Source organism: Panthera pardus, unplaced genomic scaffold (genome assembly GCF_024362965.1).
Source record: "Panthera pardus isolate Hobbes unplaced genomic scaffold, ASM2436296v1 HiC_scaffold_12, whole genome shotgun sequence".
Taxonomy (NCBI): domain Eukaryota; kingdom Metazoa; phylum Chordata; class Mammalia; order Carnivora; family Felidae; genus Panthera; species Panthera pardus.
Window position 1 is genome coordinate 42,646,056 of NW_026526677.1, and position 13,441 is coordinate 42,659,496.

General features: G+C 34.2%; 1 protein-coding gene across 25 annotated transcripts in view; it reads left to right on the top strand.

Annotated features, from left to right (window-relative positions):
• Nucleotides 1-13,441, top strand: part of SOX6 (SRY-box transcription factor 6) — a 697,806-nt gene that overhangs the window by 213,987 nt on the left and 470,378 nt on the right. For 5 of the 25 annotated variants that reach the window (XM_019456423.2, XM_019456424.2, XM_053899946.1 and 2 more), the window contains one exon: nt 5,642-5,723. The exons of the other annotated variants lie outside the window; for them this stretch is intronic. The gene's annotated coding sequence lies outside the window, so the exon portion shown is untranslated. The remainder of the gene's footprint in view (nt 1-5,641; nt 5,724-13,441) is intronic. 25 annotated transcript variants of the gene reach the window in all.

A 13,441-nucleotide genomic window follows, 5' to 3' on the forward strand; every position in this document is an offset into this window, starting at 1 on the left:
TTTTTTTTTATGTTTATATTTATGTTTTGAGACAGAGAGAGACAGAGAATGAGCAGGGGAGGGGCAGAGAGAGAGGGAGACACAGAATCCAAAGCAGGCTCCCGGCTCTGAGCGTCTAGCACAGAGCCTGACGCGGGGCTCGAACTTGTCAACTGAGAGATCATGACTTGAGCCAAAGTCAGATGCCCAACCAACTGAGCCACCCAGGGGCTCCTATATATTCTAAATTACAAATTATTTGTCAGATGTATGTTTTGCGCATATTTTCTACTAGTCTGTAGCTTGCTCTTTAACTTTAAGTATCCTGAAGAGCTAAAGTTTTAAATCTTGATGAAGATGAAGCCCAATTTATTATTTTACTTTATATTTCATGCTTTTTGTGTTGCACTTAACAAATTTTTGCAAAACCCAAGGTCACTAAGATTTTCCCCTTTGCGTTATTTTAGAAGTTTTATAGTTTAAGCTCTTGAGGTCTGTGATTCATTTTGAGTTAATTTTTATAACGGGGTGAGGTATGGTTTGAGGTTTATATTTTTGCTCATGGCTCTTCAAATGTTTCAGTGCTATTGGCTGAAAAGATTATTCTTTTCCCTTTAAATTACCTTGGCACTTTTGTTGAAAATCAATTGATCATATACCTATAGGTTTATTTCTGGAGTGTCTATTTTCTTCCATCGATCTATTTATCTATTTTTTTATGCCACCAACTTGATTACCTAAGTACTGTAGCTTCATGGAATGAGTTGGGAAATATTCCTTCTTTAATTCTCTGGAAGAGTTTGTGTACAAAACAATAGGTGTTATTTCTTTTTGAGTGCTTAAACGATTTCACTAATGAAGCCACCTGTGCTTGGAGTTTTCTTTCTGGGAATATTTTTAACTGAAAATTCAATTTCTATAATAGATATAGAACTATTTAGAATTTAATTTAATCTATTTTACTGTGTACTTTGGGTTTAATTTGCTCTTCTTTTTCTAGTTCCTTAAGGTGAAAGCTAAGAATTTGGAATGTTTTTCAATATTGGTATTAGTGCTATAAATTTACTTCTAAGTACTGGTTTAGCTGCATCCCATAAATTTTGATATTTGGTGTTTTCATTTTTATTCAGTCCAAAATACTTTCTAATTTCCCTTTTGATTTGTTCACCTTGCTCTGTAGGCCATTTAGAAGTATTATTTTATTTCCTAATATTTAAGAATTTTCTGGATATCTTTCTGTTGTTGAATTCCTAACTGTTCTATTGGCTGGCAAGTTCTGTAAGTGTAAACTAGGTAAAGTTGGTTGATAGTGTTGTTCAGGTCTTCTATATCCTTACTGATTTTTTTGTCTACTTGTTCTATCATTAATTGAGAGAGAGATTTTGAAAACTCTGATTATAATTCTTCTTGAAATTTCATAGTTTTTCTTTCTTGTATTTAGAAGCTCTATTAGGTGTGTAAATGTTTAGGGTCATTATATCCTCCTAACGAACTGACCCCTAATCATTTTACAAGAATCCCTTTATCTCTAGTAATATTCTTTGCTCTGAAATCTACTTTGTCTGATAGCTACTGCAGCTTTCTTTTTATCAGTGGTACTATGGGTAATATATTTTCCCATATTTTCGCTTTTAAAGTATATTGTCTTCATTTTTAAGTGAATTTCTTGTAGACTGCATGCAGTTGAGTCTTGCTTTCTATCCAGTATGACAATTCCTCATGTTTATTTTGGATGCTTAGACCACTTACACTAATGTAATTTTTTATGTGGTTGAGTTTAAATGCATACATCTGCTCTTTGTTTTCTATTTGAACCATCTTTTCATTGTTCCCTTTTCCTGATTTAATTTTGAGAAATTTTGATGATTTTTATTTAAAATTCTTTATTAGCTTATTACTCTTGATTTTTTGTTTTAATTACATTTTACTGATTGCTTTAGAATTTATAACAACTCCATATAACGTATCACAGTCTTATTTCAAGTAATAGTATCACACTTCACATACGGTATAAGAATCTTACAATAGTATACTTACTTTCTCCCTCTTAGTCTTTGTGCTATTATCATACACATTACTTCTGCATATGTCATAAACCTAAAAATAATTATTTTTGCCTTGAATAGTCAATAATATTTTAAAGATATTCTAAAAATAAGAAAGTATTTTATATTTACTCACATATTTACCATTTTCAGTACACTTGATTCCTTTGTGTAGATTCAGATTTCCATTTGGTAACATTACCTTCTGCCTGAAGGACTTTTAAAATGTGTCTTGTAGGATATTTCTATTTGTAAGCTGGTGAGATTTCCTTCCGCTTTTGTATTTCTGAAAAATGTTTATTTTGCTAGGCATAGAATTTTTAAACTATCGTTTTTTGTTGTTCAGTAACTTAAAGATGTTGATCCATTGTCTTTTGGCTTGCATTGTTTTCAAAAAGAAGTCATATGTAATTGTTATATATGTTCCTCTATATGTGATGTGTCATTTTTCTTGGCTAATTTTAAGATTTTCTTTTTATTACTGGTTGTAAGAAATTAGATTACCATATGCCTTAGTGTAGTTTTGTTAATGTTTCTTGAGTTCAGAGTTTTTAAAATTCTTATACCTGTGGATTTATAGTTTTTGTCACATCTGGAAAATTTTCAGCTGTTATTTCTTCAGAATTTTTGTGTTCACTCTCATACTTTGTAGAATTCAATTACACACACACACACACACACACACACACACACACACTTATTTTAAATATAATTTATTGTCAAATTGACTAATATACAGTGTGTAAAGTGTGCTTTTGGTTTTTGGGGGTAGATTCCCTCAATTACATATATATTAAGCAGGTTGAAGATGTCCTGCAGTTCATGGATTCTGTTCACATTTTTTCATTTTTTTTTCACTCTCTATTTCATTTTGGTTTGTTTTTTTGTTAAGTCTTCAAGTCCACTTGTCTTTGTCATGCGGTGCCTAATTTGTTTTTTAATTCCACCTGGTGTATTTTTCATCTCAGACATTGTATTTTTTATCTCTAGAAGTTCAATTTGAGTCTTTGTTGTATATTCAGAATCTCTACTTAATAAGTTTAGTCCTTTAGTTCTATGAATAAATAGAATATAAATATAATAACTGTTGCAATATCCTTGTGTACTCATTTTATCATCTTTGCCAACTGGCTCAGTTTCAAATGATCAAATGATCAATTTTTCTCCTCATTATGGGTTGTATTTTCCTTCTTCTGTATATGCCTAGTAATTTTTTTATTGGATGGCAGAATTTTACCTTGGTGAGTTCTGAATATTTCTGATTTCCTACAAATATTTTTGGACTTATTTTCTGGTATACAGTTAAGATACTTGGAAATAGTTTGATCTTTTCAGTGCTTGCTTTTAAGCGCTCTCAGTTGGAACTAGTACAGCCTTTAGGATTAATTTTCTTCCCTACTGAGGTATTACTGTTTTGAGTACTTTGACAAATTTCCCTTGTGTTACGAAGTTTTATACTTTTGATGATGGAAAAATGAACCATTACTGGCCTTATGTGAGCACTGGGGATTGTTCTGTCTGCTGTTTCTAGATGTATCTTCCCCAACCTTGGTTAGCTTCCTCACATACATGAACTGATCAGTATTGGCTAAATTCTTGTGAGAATCTGCAAATTTCTGTAAGTCTATGTGTAGGTCTCTCTCCTTTGCTACTCTGCTCTATGAACTATAGTCACCTGTCCTTCCTAGACTCCCAGCTGCATCTTCTTAACTCACTGAGACCATTAAACTCTGCCTTTGTGCACTGTGGTGGGTAATTTCTTTCTCCATGCAATAAGCTGGGACAACTGCATGGATGCCCTCATTTTTATTCCCATCAGGAATCACTGTTCTTCATTGCTTGATGCCCAGTGTCTGAAAACTGTTGTTTTCTAATATTTTTGTCTATTTTTTCCCCCTAGTTGTTTAAGTCACAAGGTTAAAGAAGTCTCTATTAGTCCATCTTGGTCAGGAGCAGAATTCTCCATATATATGTAAAAAAATTACATAATATATATTGAGCTGAAGTATATTAAGAGTGCTTCACATAGAGAAAATATTAAATAATAGATGGGTACTATTGCTATTTCTCTGCCTTCATCCTGTTAACCAAAGAAGCTTTATTATATATGCCACCTTCTATATGACATCTTTACAGACTAGTACCACCCAGATGATTTATTACTTGTATTTTTAATTTTTTAATGTCTATTTTTTATTTATTTATTTATTTATTTATTTATTTATTTCTGAATTCCTTTAAATTTATTTTTGAGAGAGAGAGAGAGAGAGAGAGAGCGCCAGAGCAGGAGAGAGGCAGAGAGAGAGAGGGAGACACAGAATCCTAAGCAGCCTCTAGGCTCTGAGCTGTTAGTACAGAGCCCATCATGGGCTCCAACTCACAAACTTGAGATCATGACCTGAGCTAAAGTTGGATGCTTAACTGACTGAGCCACCCAGGTGCCCCAATGTTTATTTTTGAGAGAGAGAGAGAGCGAGCATGAGCAGGGGAGGGACAGAGAGAGAAGGAATCTGAATTGAAGCAGACTCCAGGCTCCAAGCTGTCAGCACAGAGCTTGATGCGGGGCTAGAACCCACAAACTAGGAGATCATGACCTAAGCCAAAGTCGGATACTACTTAACCGACTGAGCCACCCAGGCACTTCTACTTTTAATTTTTTTATACCCACATCACTTTTTTTACATTTATTATGACACAACTCGATGTTATATATTTTGGTTTACTTGTATTTTCTTGTGGTAGATTGTAAGTTCTCAGACAAAAAATATCTATCTTGTTTATATATCCTTAGTTTCTAGTGGATAGTAAATGCTTAGATATTTGTTGCCTAAATGAATAATCAGGAATGTCTTATACCTTTTGTGAAATATTCAAGAGTAGAATTTTTGATTGGGAAGGAAAGGGAGGTGGTTTAGAAGTATGAGAACATTTGAGCAGAATGAAAGCAGAGAAGGGTAAGATTTTGGAGATCCAGAGAGCAGCATTAGAGCAAAAGGTGATTTGTTGAAGTTGGTAGTATATAATGATAATGCCAAGGCTACTACTACTGCCACTTCTGGTAGTAGTAGTAGTAGTAAATTTCCTATGAATGTGATAGAGATAGAGGAGTATAGAATGGAGAATGGGAGACACATATGTAGTGTCAGTGAAACCATTTTATGATTACATTGCTGTAATTCAGATGATAACATTGGTAACATAAATATATATTGTGCGAACCAGTGTAACTTGAACTGAGGCTTTTCAACAAACTGATGATAACACAACACACTTTTGGGAGTAGGTAAAACTTGGAGGGAAATGGTAGGAATGGGTTAACTGAGAAGAAGCATATAGGGATTCTAGAGAGTGGAGAATAGCATAAACACAAATAGTATAAGCCATAAATAAGTGTAATATAGTTGAAAGAATAAATGGACCTTGGAGTTGGGTTCACAGGGCTTTACTCTCATCACCACTTGGTGTGACTCTGGACAAATACCTTCGCCTGTTTGAAATGCAATCCCCTCATCTATAAAATGGGTGTGGTTGTTGGGAAGATTATATGATGCATAGAGAACATTTATTTTATATCTGGCAGATAGTGGGTCCAATAACAATTAGTTTCTTCTTTTTAGACATTCTATATCTTCTGATGAGGAAAGAAAAATGCTTCAAGAAGGACTTTGTGACCCCTCATCACTTTGTATAAGAGCCCAGGTATAATATATATAATTTATGAGTATAACTAATGTTCCCATTTATTTCCTATTTCCGTGGCAAATGAAGATTGCATTGCATTTTTGTGGTCCAATATCAAGGCTTAGGTAACTTGAACACTCAGTTTCTTTACACCTTGTACTTTTAACTTGTATTTAAAATTATTGGGATTATTGGCTAAACTTTACATACAAATTAAACCACTTTACTACCACAATTCAATATTTTTCAAAAATGCTTCTATTTATAAGGGACACATGTATTGAATAAAGGATTGGAAAAATGAGTATCAGAAACCCTAAAATTTCCCAAATCTTAAACCCATTTGCATTTATGTATGTATGTATGTATGTATGTATTTATTTATTTTTGAGGTATAATTGATGTATAGCATTATATAAGTTTCAGGTGTAAGTGTTTTATTTTATGAATACAATCAGTTTTGATTTCAATTTTCCATTGTGGAAGTGATATAAGGCACAGAGTAAAATTTAGAAACCTGTGACTTTAAAAAATAATCATACTTTAAATCTCCAATCACCTTATAAAAGACCACTGTTAGTGTGTACTTACAAAATATTTTGGATACATGGGGATTTAAAAGTAATTTAGCATAATCAATCTAGAAAACAGAGAAATCTTTTAATTTCTTCACTGAAGGAAAAATTCAGGACTCTTCCAGTTAACTAACTCTAAATTCTAAAGAATTTGTACAGTTAATAGAATAAAAAATGATAAACCGTAATAGTTTGGAAGCTAGTTTTTAGCACTGTTTTTGGCTCTTGAATACTTTAACATAGACAACTTGTATGTGTAGTACTTAATGCTCCTGATCCTGCCAAATGAAGAACCACCTCTTGTCAACTGCTGGGTGGTGAGTTAATGGGGATCTAGTGTGGGGTGGCACCTGGCTTCATCTTCTCCATCCATTATAGATTGTTCTTTGCATTTATAAACCTTCCACTGGCCTTGATGATAGTTTGCTTGGTTTAGTTAACTTATTTTTAGTTTAACACATGTTGCCTCTAGAATGCTTGTAAACCTGTTGAGAGGCTAAGTTTTGATGAATCCCACAAAACTCCTCTATAAGGCATGAACTGAAACTGAGGAGTTGACAACATTAATAATTCAGTATTTGGCAGTGTTGTCGGTATTAATGCATTTATAGTTCACCTTGACAAAGCCTGGCCTGATCAGATTCAAAAATGAGTTTAGTCATCTCATTTTAGTTTCTGATGAGTATTTTTTGTTTTTTTCCAACCTGTACATATGTTAGAGAAAATATTAATCTCCCCTTAGAAACACAAGGTTCATAGCCTACATGACTATGTGTTGTGGAATAAAAAATGTGTTATAATAAATTGCCATTTTGATCTAATGAAAATAATGTTAGGAATTTTTATGTTACATTATTGCTGATTTGGGATATTTTAAATTGCCCATTTATTCAAAATTTCAAGGTGAAGTACCTGTTTTGGTATTTCAAATAAACATTTAACTCCTAACTTTATTTATTTATTTATTTATTTATTTATTTATTTTAATGTTTATTTATTTTGAGAGAGAGAACATGAGCAGGGGAGGGGCAGAAAGAGAGAGGGAGAGGGGGAATCCCAAGCAGGCTCTGCACCATCAGTGCAGAGCCTGATAAGGGGCTCTATCCCATGAACCGTGAGATCATGACCTGAGCCAAAACCAACTTGATCCACCCAGGCGCCGCACTCCTAACTTTAAATAACCAGTAAATTTATATACTCTATGCAGGCAAACTAGATAAAGCATTTATCAGAAAAATTAAAACATGCTAATAATACTAAGTACATGAAATAGCTAAATGTATTCAGTATTTAGGACTTAAAGTTATTTCACAAAAATTACTTTCATGGAGAAAAATGTATCTTTTTGTATTAAAATACCATAGGAATGACACAATTTCTATTAAATTATTAATAACTCCAGGATACACCTCATAATTTGTGTGGCCTAGAAATAATATGGCAATGGCTAGAGTGGAAAAATCCTGCTCCTTAAAATTTGGTGGCTTGTTGAACTGCCTGAAGAATCCATGTCCTTCTGCCACATACCAAATACGTCTTATGAGTGCAAAGGAATTAGTTTTAGATCTCTAACTTAGGCTCTTTGGGGCTGATATAACCACTTTGTTGTTATATTTCCTCTTTTTTAAAAATATTTTTTAATGTTTTATTTTATATTTGAGAGACAGAGAGAGAGAGAGAGAGAGAGAGAGAGAGAGAGCATGAGCAGGGGAGGGGCATAGAGAGGGAGACACAGAATCAGAAGCAGACTCCAGGCTCTGAGCTGTCAGCACAGAGCCTGATGCGGGGCTCGAACTCACGAGCAGTGAGATCATGACCTGAGCCGAAGTCCGATGCTCAACCGACTGAGCCACCCAGGTGCCCCTATATTTCCTCTTTTAAATGATATAAATGAGAAATTTAAATTTCCACATAAAGAAAACGTATATTATTTGGTCCTTGAAATATTTGTGCCCATATTTTTACCTAAGAATCATTATTATTATATTCAAGTTGAATTACAAGGATGAAATCTTATAAATTTGAAATAACCTTTTGTGGTGATAAGATGTTGTTTACATTACTCGGTGAAAGATAGTGATTTAATCAAACTAAAGGAAATAAGTCAAATGGAGACGATTTTGTTTTGACTGCTTAAAAAGCTGATTTTAACTTTTAATAAATTTCAGTGTAATCAGAGACTTATGTATCAATATTGTATTTTCACTAACATAAATCTTCAAATGGGAAATTATGTCCACATGATAAATATGTAGGGTTAATGATGTTAATTTGCCACCTGTGTCATGGAACAACTCCTTTGATCCTTATATAAAAATTTCCATAGTTTTCTTCATAAGTCTTTAGAGTCTAAAAATAATCTGAATTAAAAAGAAAAAAATTTAACACTATAAAAAGCTCACTCTTGCCAAAAAATGAATCATGCATAAGATCTGAAAATAAGTAGAAAAAAATTAGAGGTATATTTTAGATAGCAGAATGGATCCATTCAAAGAATTTGTAGGAGTGTCTTTATTATGCTATGGTAATAATAAATGGTATTGTGCTACAAGCTTCATAATAAAAACAGAATAGATTTTCAACCATAAGCTAGTTTAGTAACTTAAGCTCAATTTCTCTCCACTTCTGTATCCCTTGCAAAGGAGAATGTACTACATCTCTGTGAACAACCTGAATTTCTCTTGCCTTGGAAAATCATAAAGTCCAACTTGGCTTTTGACACAGTCTAAGCTACTTGGATTAGGTAAAACTGATCTTAAAAGAGAAAAATTGGAGACTCAGCAAACCCCAGCAGATATTTTGACACACTCTTGGAGCTGATAAGAGTCGTCATAAATTTAAACATTACCTTTCCTAGCACAGAAACTTCACTAATAAATGGCTTTGAATATTTTATGAATGATTGAGAATCCTGTTTGCTAATAAGTCCGCTGGAAGCTGTGACTTATTTGGGATGGTTTTACTTTTGGAGGAAAGAGTGTTGAAGACAAGGTACTGATGAGGTGTCGTATAATTTTACAAGTTGCATAACTGCTTTTAACTATGAAACTATCTCTGATTAAAATAACAATTGAGCTTGTAATTTTTTCTGAACAGCTGCTACTACAGGGGGTCATTACCTTGGAGAGCTCAAAAATAATCGTACTCCTGGTACATGAGTTATGTAGTCTTGTGTTTTACAGCAAAGCACAAAGTTTAAAGCCTATAGAAGAATGTTATTTGAAAGCTGTCAAACCATGTTAAAAAAGACTGCATCGTCAAAAGGCCCTGGTGGCCACGATTCTGCATGTAGCCTTGTCTTATTCATTATAAAATGCATGTTTATAAAGTTCCACAGAGCATCCAATTCCCAATTCACTTATATCAGCAAGACTTAACTTGCTCATTAATCTAAATTCTTTTGCAACTTTAATCTACATGTTTAATTAATCATAAAATGAGGCGGTAAGTAATTTCAGCAATGTGTGGCTTGTTATCAGATGCATTTAATCACTCTTCTGTGAGCTCATTTGGAAACACCTGAAGATGTCGAGTGCAGTTTGAATAAGCATAAATTATTCTTTGTCAGTGTACTTCACTCAACTAATAAGACATTAATTTAAAAGGCACTGTTTGTCATTTTTAGATCTTTACCAATATTTTTAGCTTAGCAATATAACTCTAATTGTATATATGATTCACAACTAGTGCCCGCCATAGGAAAGGGTAAGAGTTTAATTCATTTTTCTTATTTACATGTAATTATGTCATGTAATCTTAGTTTTTAATGAGGATTAACCATCTTGTAAGTATTCATACGCTTTTGGAATAAGGTACTAATGAATTACAGTTGGAAAAATTATTTGTTGGTACAAAGGCTTATGATTCCTTGTTTCTTGCGTAGGTTAGGTCTGAAAGGACTTGAGGTTTGGGAAATGGCATTCATTTGAGGATAGAGGTTATATCATGCAGATGTTAACCTTACAAAATCCAAGTAAAATAGCTACATTCAGCTATCTCAAATAATAATGTGTAGTCCTTGTTTAGGACTAGATAGCCTAAAATAATGAAAGTCCATTCCATTTTTTCCCTCAGTTTCTTAACAGTATTTCACAGTTGATGATAGCATTTTAAAAAAGGGCAAAAACCAAGAACAACTGTAATAACAAAAACCCACTCATAGCTTGAGAGCAAAAAAAAATTCATGAGAGCTGAGTGGGTTATATATCTCGATGTCAGGAGTATAGGAATAAAAATTGCATTTTATAGGATGTCATCACCTGTCCTGCTTCTGCTATGAGAGTAGTGACATACGGTAAGAATAATTATCTCAGTGGAAACAAATTTATTTACCTGCCGTGGAGCATCCCTGTTCATCTTACTCATGAACTCATCTCACTCATACACTGTCTATGGATTGTCAGTGGTAAGCCAGAGGGGATGATTCCTGAAAAGGGAATATTGGTTTGGGCTGAAATATAGCCATATTCTCCATTTTTATTTGATGTGCACATCTCCTGGGCTTCTTCCCTTTCTTTAGGGATCCTTTACACTGAGCTAACAGTTATTTATATGTCCATTTCTTGCCCTATGCCTCATGACTATGTAAAAGTTTTTTCTTTCTGTTTTCCTTTCTAAGGGAAAACAAAATCCCAGGAAAACTCGTTTGTATGGTTCAAGTAATATAGGCCATAGCAGCACATCACAATGAAATGCCATTTACCCTTCACTTAAAGCAGTATAAATTGTTTTCTTAGAACCACTGGTGAAAACCTCAAACCCCAAGGCCTTTTTTAGAAGAATTTTTGAAAAACAACATTTCATTTGAACTTATCTTTCTTGACAAGAACACTTTTTAAAATTTTTGAATAATCTTAATGGATAGACACATACAGTCTAATATGAAGGCTTAGGGGCGCCTGGGTGGCTCAGTCGGTTAAGCGGCCGACTTCGGCTCAGGTCATGATCTCGCGGTCCGTGAGTTCGAGCCCTGCGTCGGGCTCTGTGCTGACAGCTCAGAGCCTGGAGCCTGTTTCAGATTCTGTGTCTCCCTCGCTCTGACTCTCCCCTGTTCATGCTCTGTCTCTCTCTGTCTCAAAAATAAATAAACGTTAAAAAAAATTAAAAAAAAATAATATGAAGGCTTACTGTCAGTTTTTCTTAACAAGAAACCTCAAACTTCCCTAAATCCCTTTCCCCTGGCAAAAACTTGAGATAATTTTTCAAATGGATTTATTTTCTAGCTTGGTGTTTTGGATGTAAAGAAAGGACAGTGTTCCCTTTTTCTGGCCACAACTGATGTATGAGAGGCCTGCTACATTTCCTGTCAGGTCCTTTCACAGAAAGACAATGATTATTTTATAAAGTGCTATATATTAACTGTAGCTATTTGTCTATATGATGTGCTTCAAAAGGAAAATGATAAATTCAGTTCCATGCAGCTTTTATACTCTCAGGTTTTTGAATATGTGCTTATATACAACTTTACCCCAAATGCATACACACTGACACTTTTTCCCAGTTATAGACAGGGGCATACCACTTTTAACCATGCTTCTTCAGTGGAGACTTCATAGTTGGCTAGAATGCATAACACCCAGAATAATGAACTACTCCAGTGGGTGCAGTGGGATGAGCAGGCCTTCTATCCCCAGCTGCACTGACAGAGATAGTTAGCAGGGCTCTGATTTTAATGCTAACTTCTGTGGCTGAAGGACAGTCTGCTGGTAATAGAAGGGATTACTGATGGTTGGAGAGGGGTGCGAAAGAATGAGTAAGGAGTGTGTGCAGTGTGGTGTCCACTAGCACATATGCTCTGGGGGGAAGTTTGGAAGTCCTGCATGGACATCAGAGTCTCTAGCTGCTGTGGGACTTCATGCTCAACAGATGAATGAGAAAGCCACCGTGTAGTTGGTTACAGGCAACATTTCTGACCTCGTACTACAAGTCTCATGTTAAAAATGGGAGAAAGGTGATATATTCAGGTATGCTTTGTGTTACTTCAGGATAAGGCCTAGTATCTTTCTCTCCCTGACCCCAACTTGCCAACAAAGAGTAAGTGAATTATTTTGTAATTTTACTGAAAACTCCATGTATTATTTCCTACAAACACTTTGAATTATGCCCATCCATTTTTTTCCTTTGAATCCACGCTTTGTGAACATTGTTTGCCTTTCTACAGCAAGCTAGTTTTTTTTTTTTAACATTATTTGAAATTGTCTTCTATTAGAGGATCATTTAGGTATCATATCAGTGTAATACATACGTTATATACATGTAATATATAATACATTTGGTGGCTTTATGAGTAGTTCTTATACTACATGTTCAAAGCTCTACCCAGATGACATTTTTATGGATCCATGTAGCCTTGCTCACATAAGAAAACAAGGTATTAGGTTGCTTTTTTAGTTATTTCTAAAACAGATGGTTGTATATTTAGTTATTTCTCTAGAATTTGCATGAGAATGGGTTGACTTATAGTTATGTTAACTTTCCTAGTGCCCTCAACTTAGAAACTTTGTATATATTTTTTAGGAAACATCTGAATATGCAGGAGAATATAATAATATGGTAATTTTAGAAACTATATTTTCTCTATGACCCATAATACATAGTATTGGCATAGTCATCATTCTTATTGGCATCGTATTAATGTGTTATAGCTACTAATAATCATTTGTTCATACATACTTCCAAGTACTATGTTTGAAAAATCCCAGGCTTCACTAATAGTAAATGAGGAAGTAATTTATAATTTTCACATTGAATTCTTGTTTTTAAAAATTTTTTAAATATTTATTCATCTTTGAGAGAGAGAGAGAGAGATAGAGTGTGAGTGGGTGAGGGGCAGAAAGAGAGAGAGGGAGACACAGAATCTGAAGCAGGCTCCAGGCTCCGAGCTGTCAGCACAGAGCCCTATGCGGAGCTCGAACCCATCAACTGCAAAATCATGACCTGAGCTGAAGTCGAATGCTCAACCAACTGAGCCACCCAGGCACCCCTCTTTTTTTTTTTTTTTAATTTGCTTCCCCTTTTGTAAAGCATACGAACTACTTAAAAATGGCTGATACTTAGTTGCCTGATTTTTAGTATTTATCTATATCACAAAAAGACATCTGTGAAATATTCATAGGGAAGTATTTGTAGGCAGTCTCCAACTTACTAATAGGTAAAGTTCTG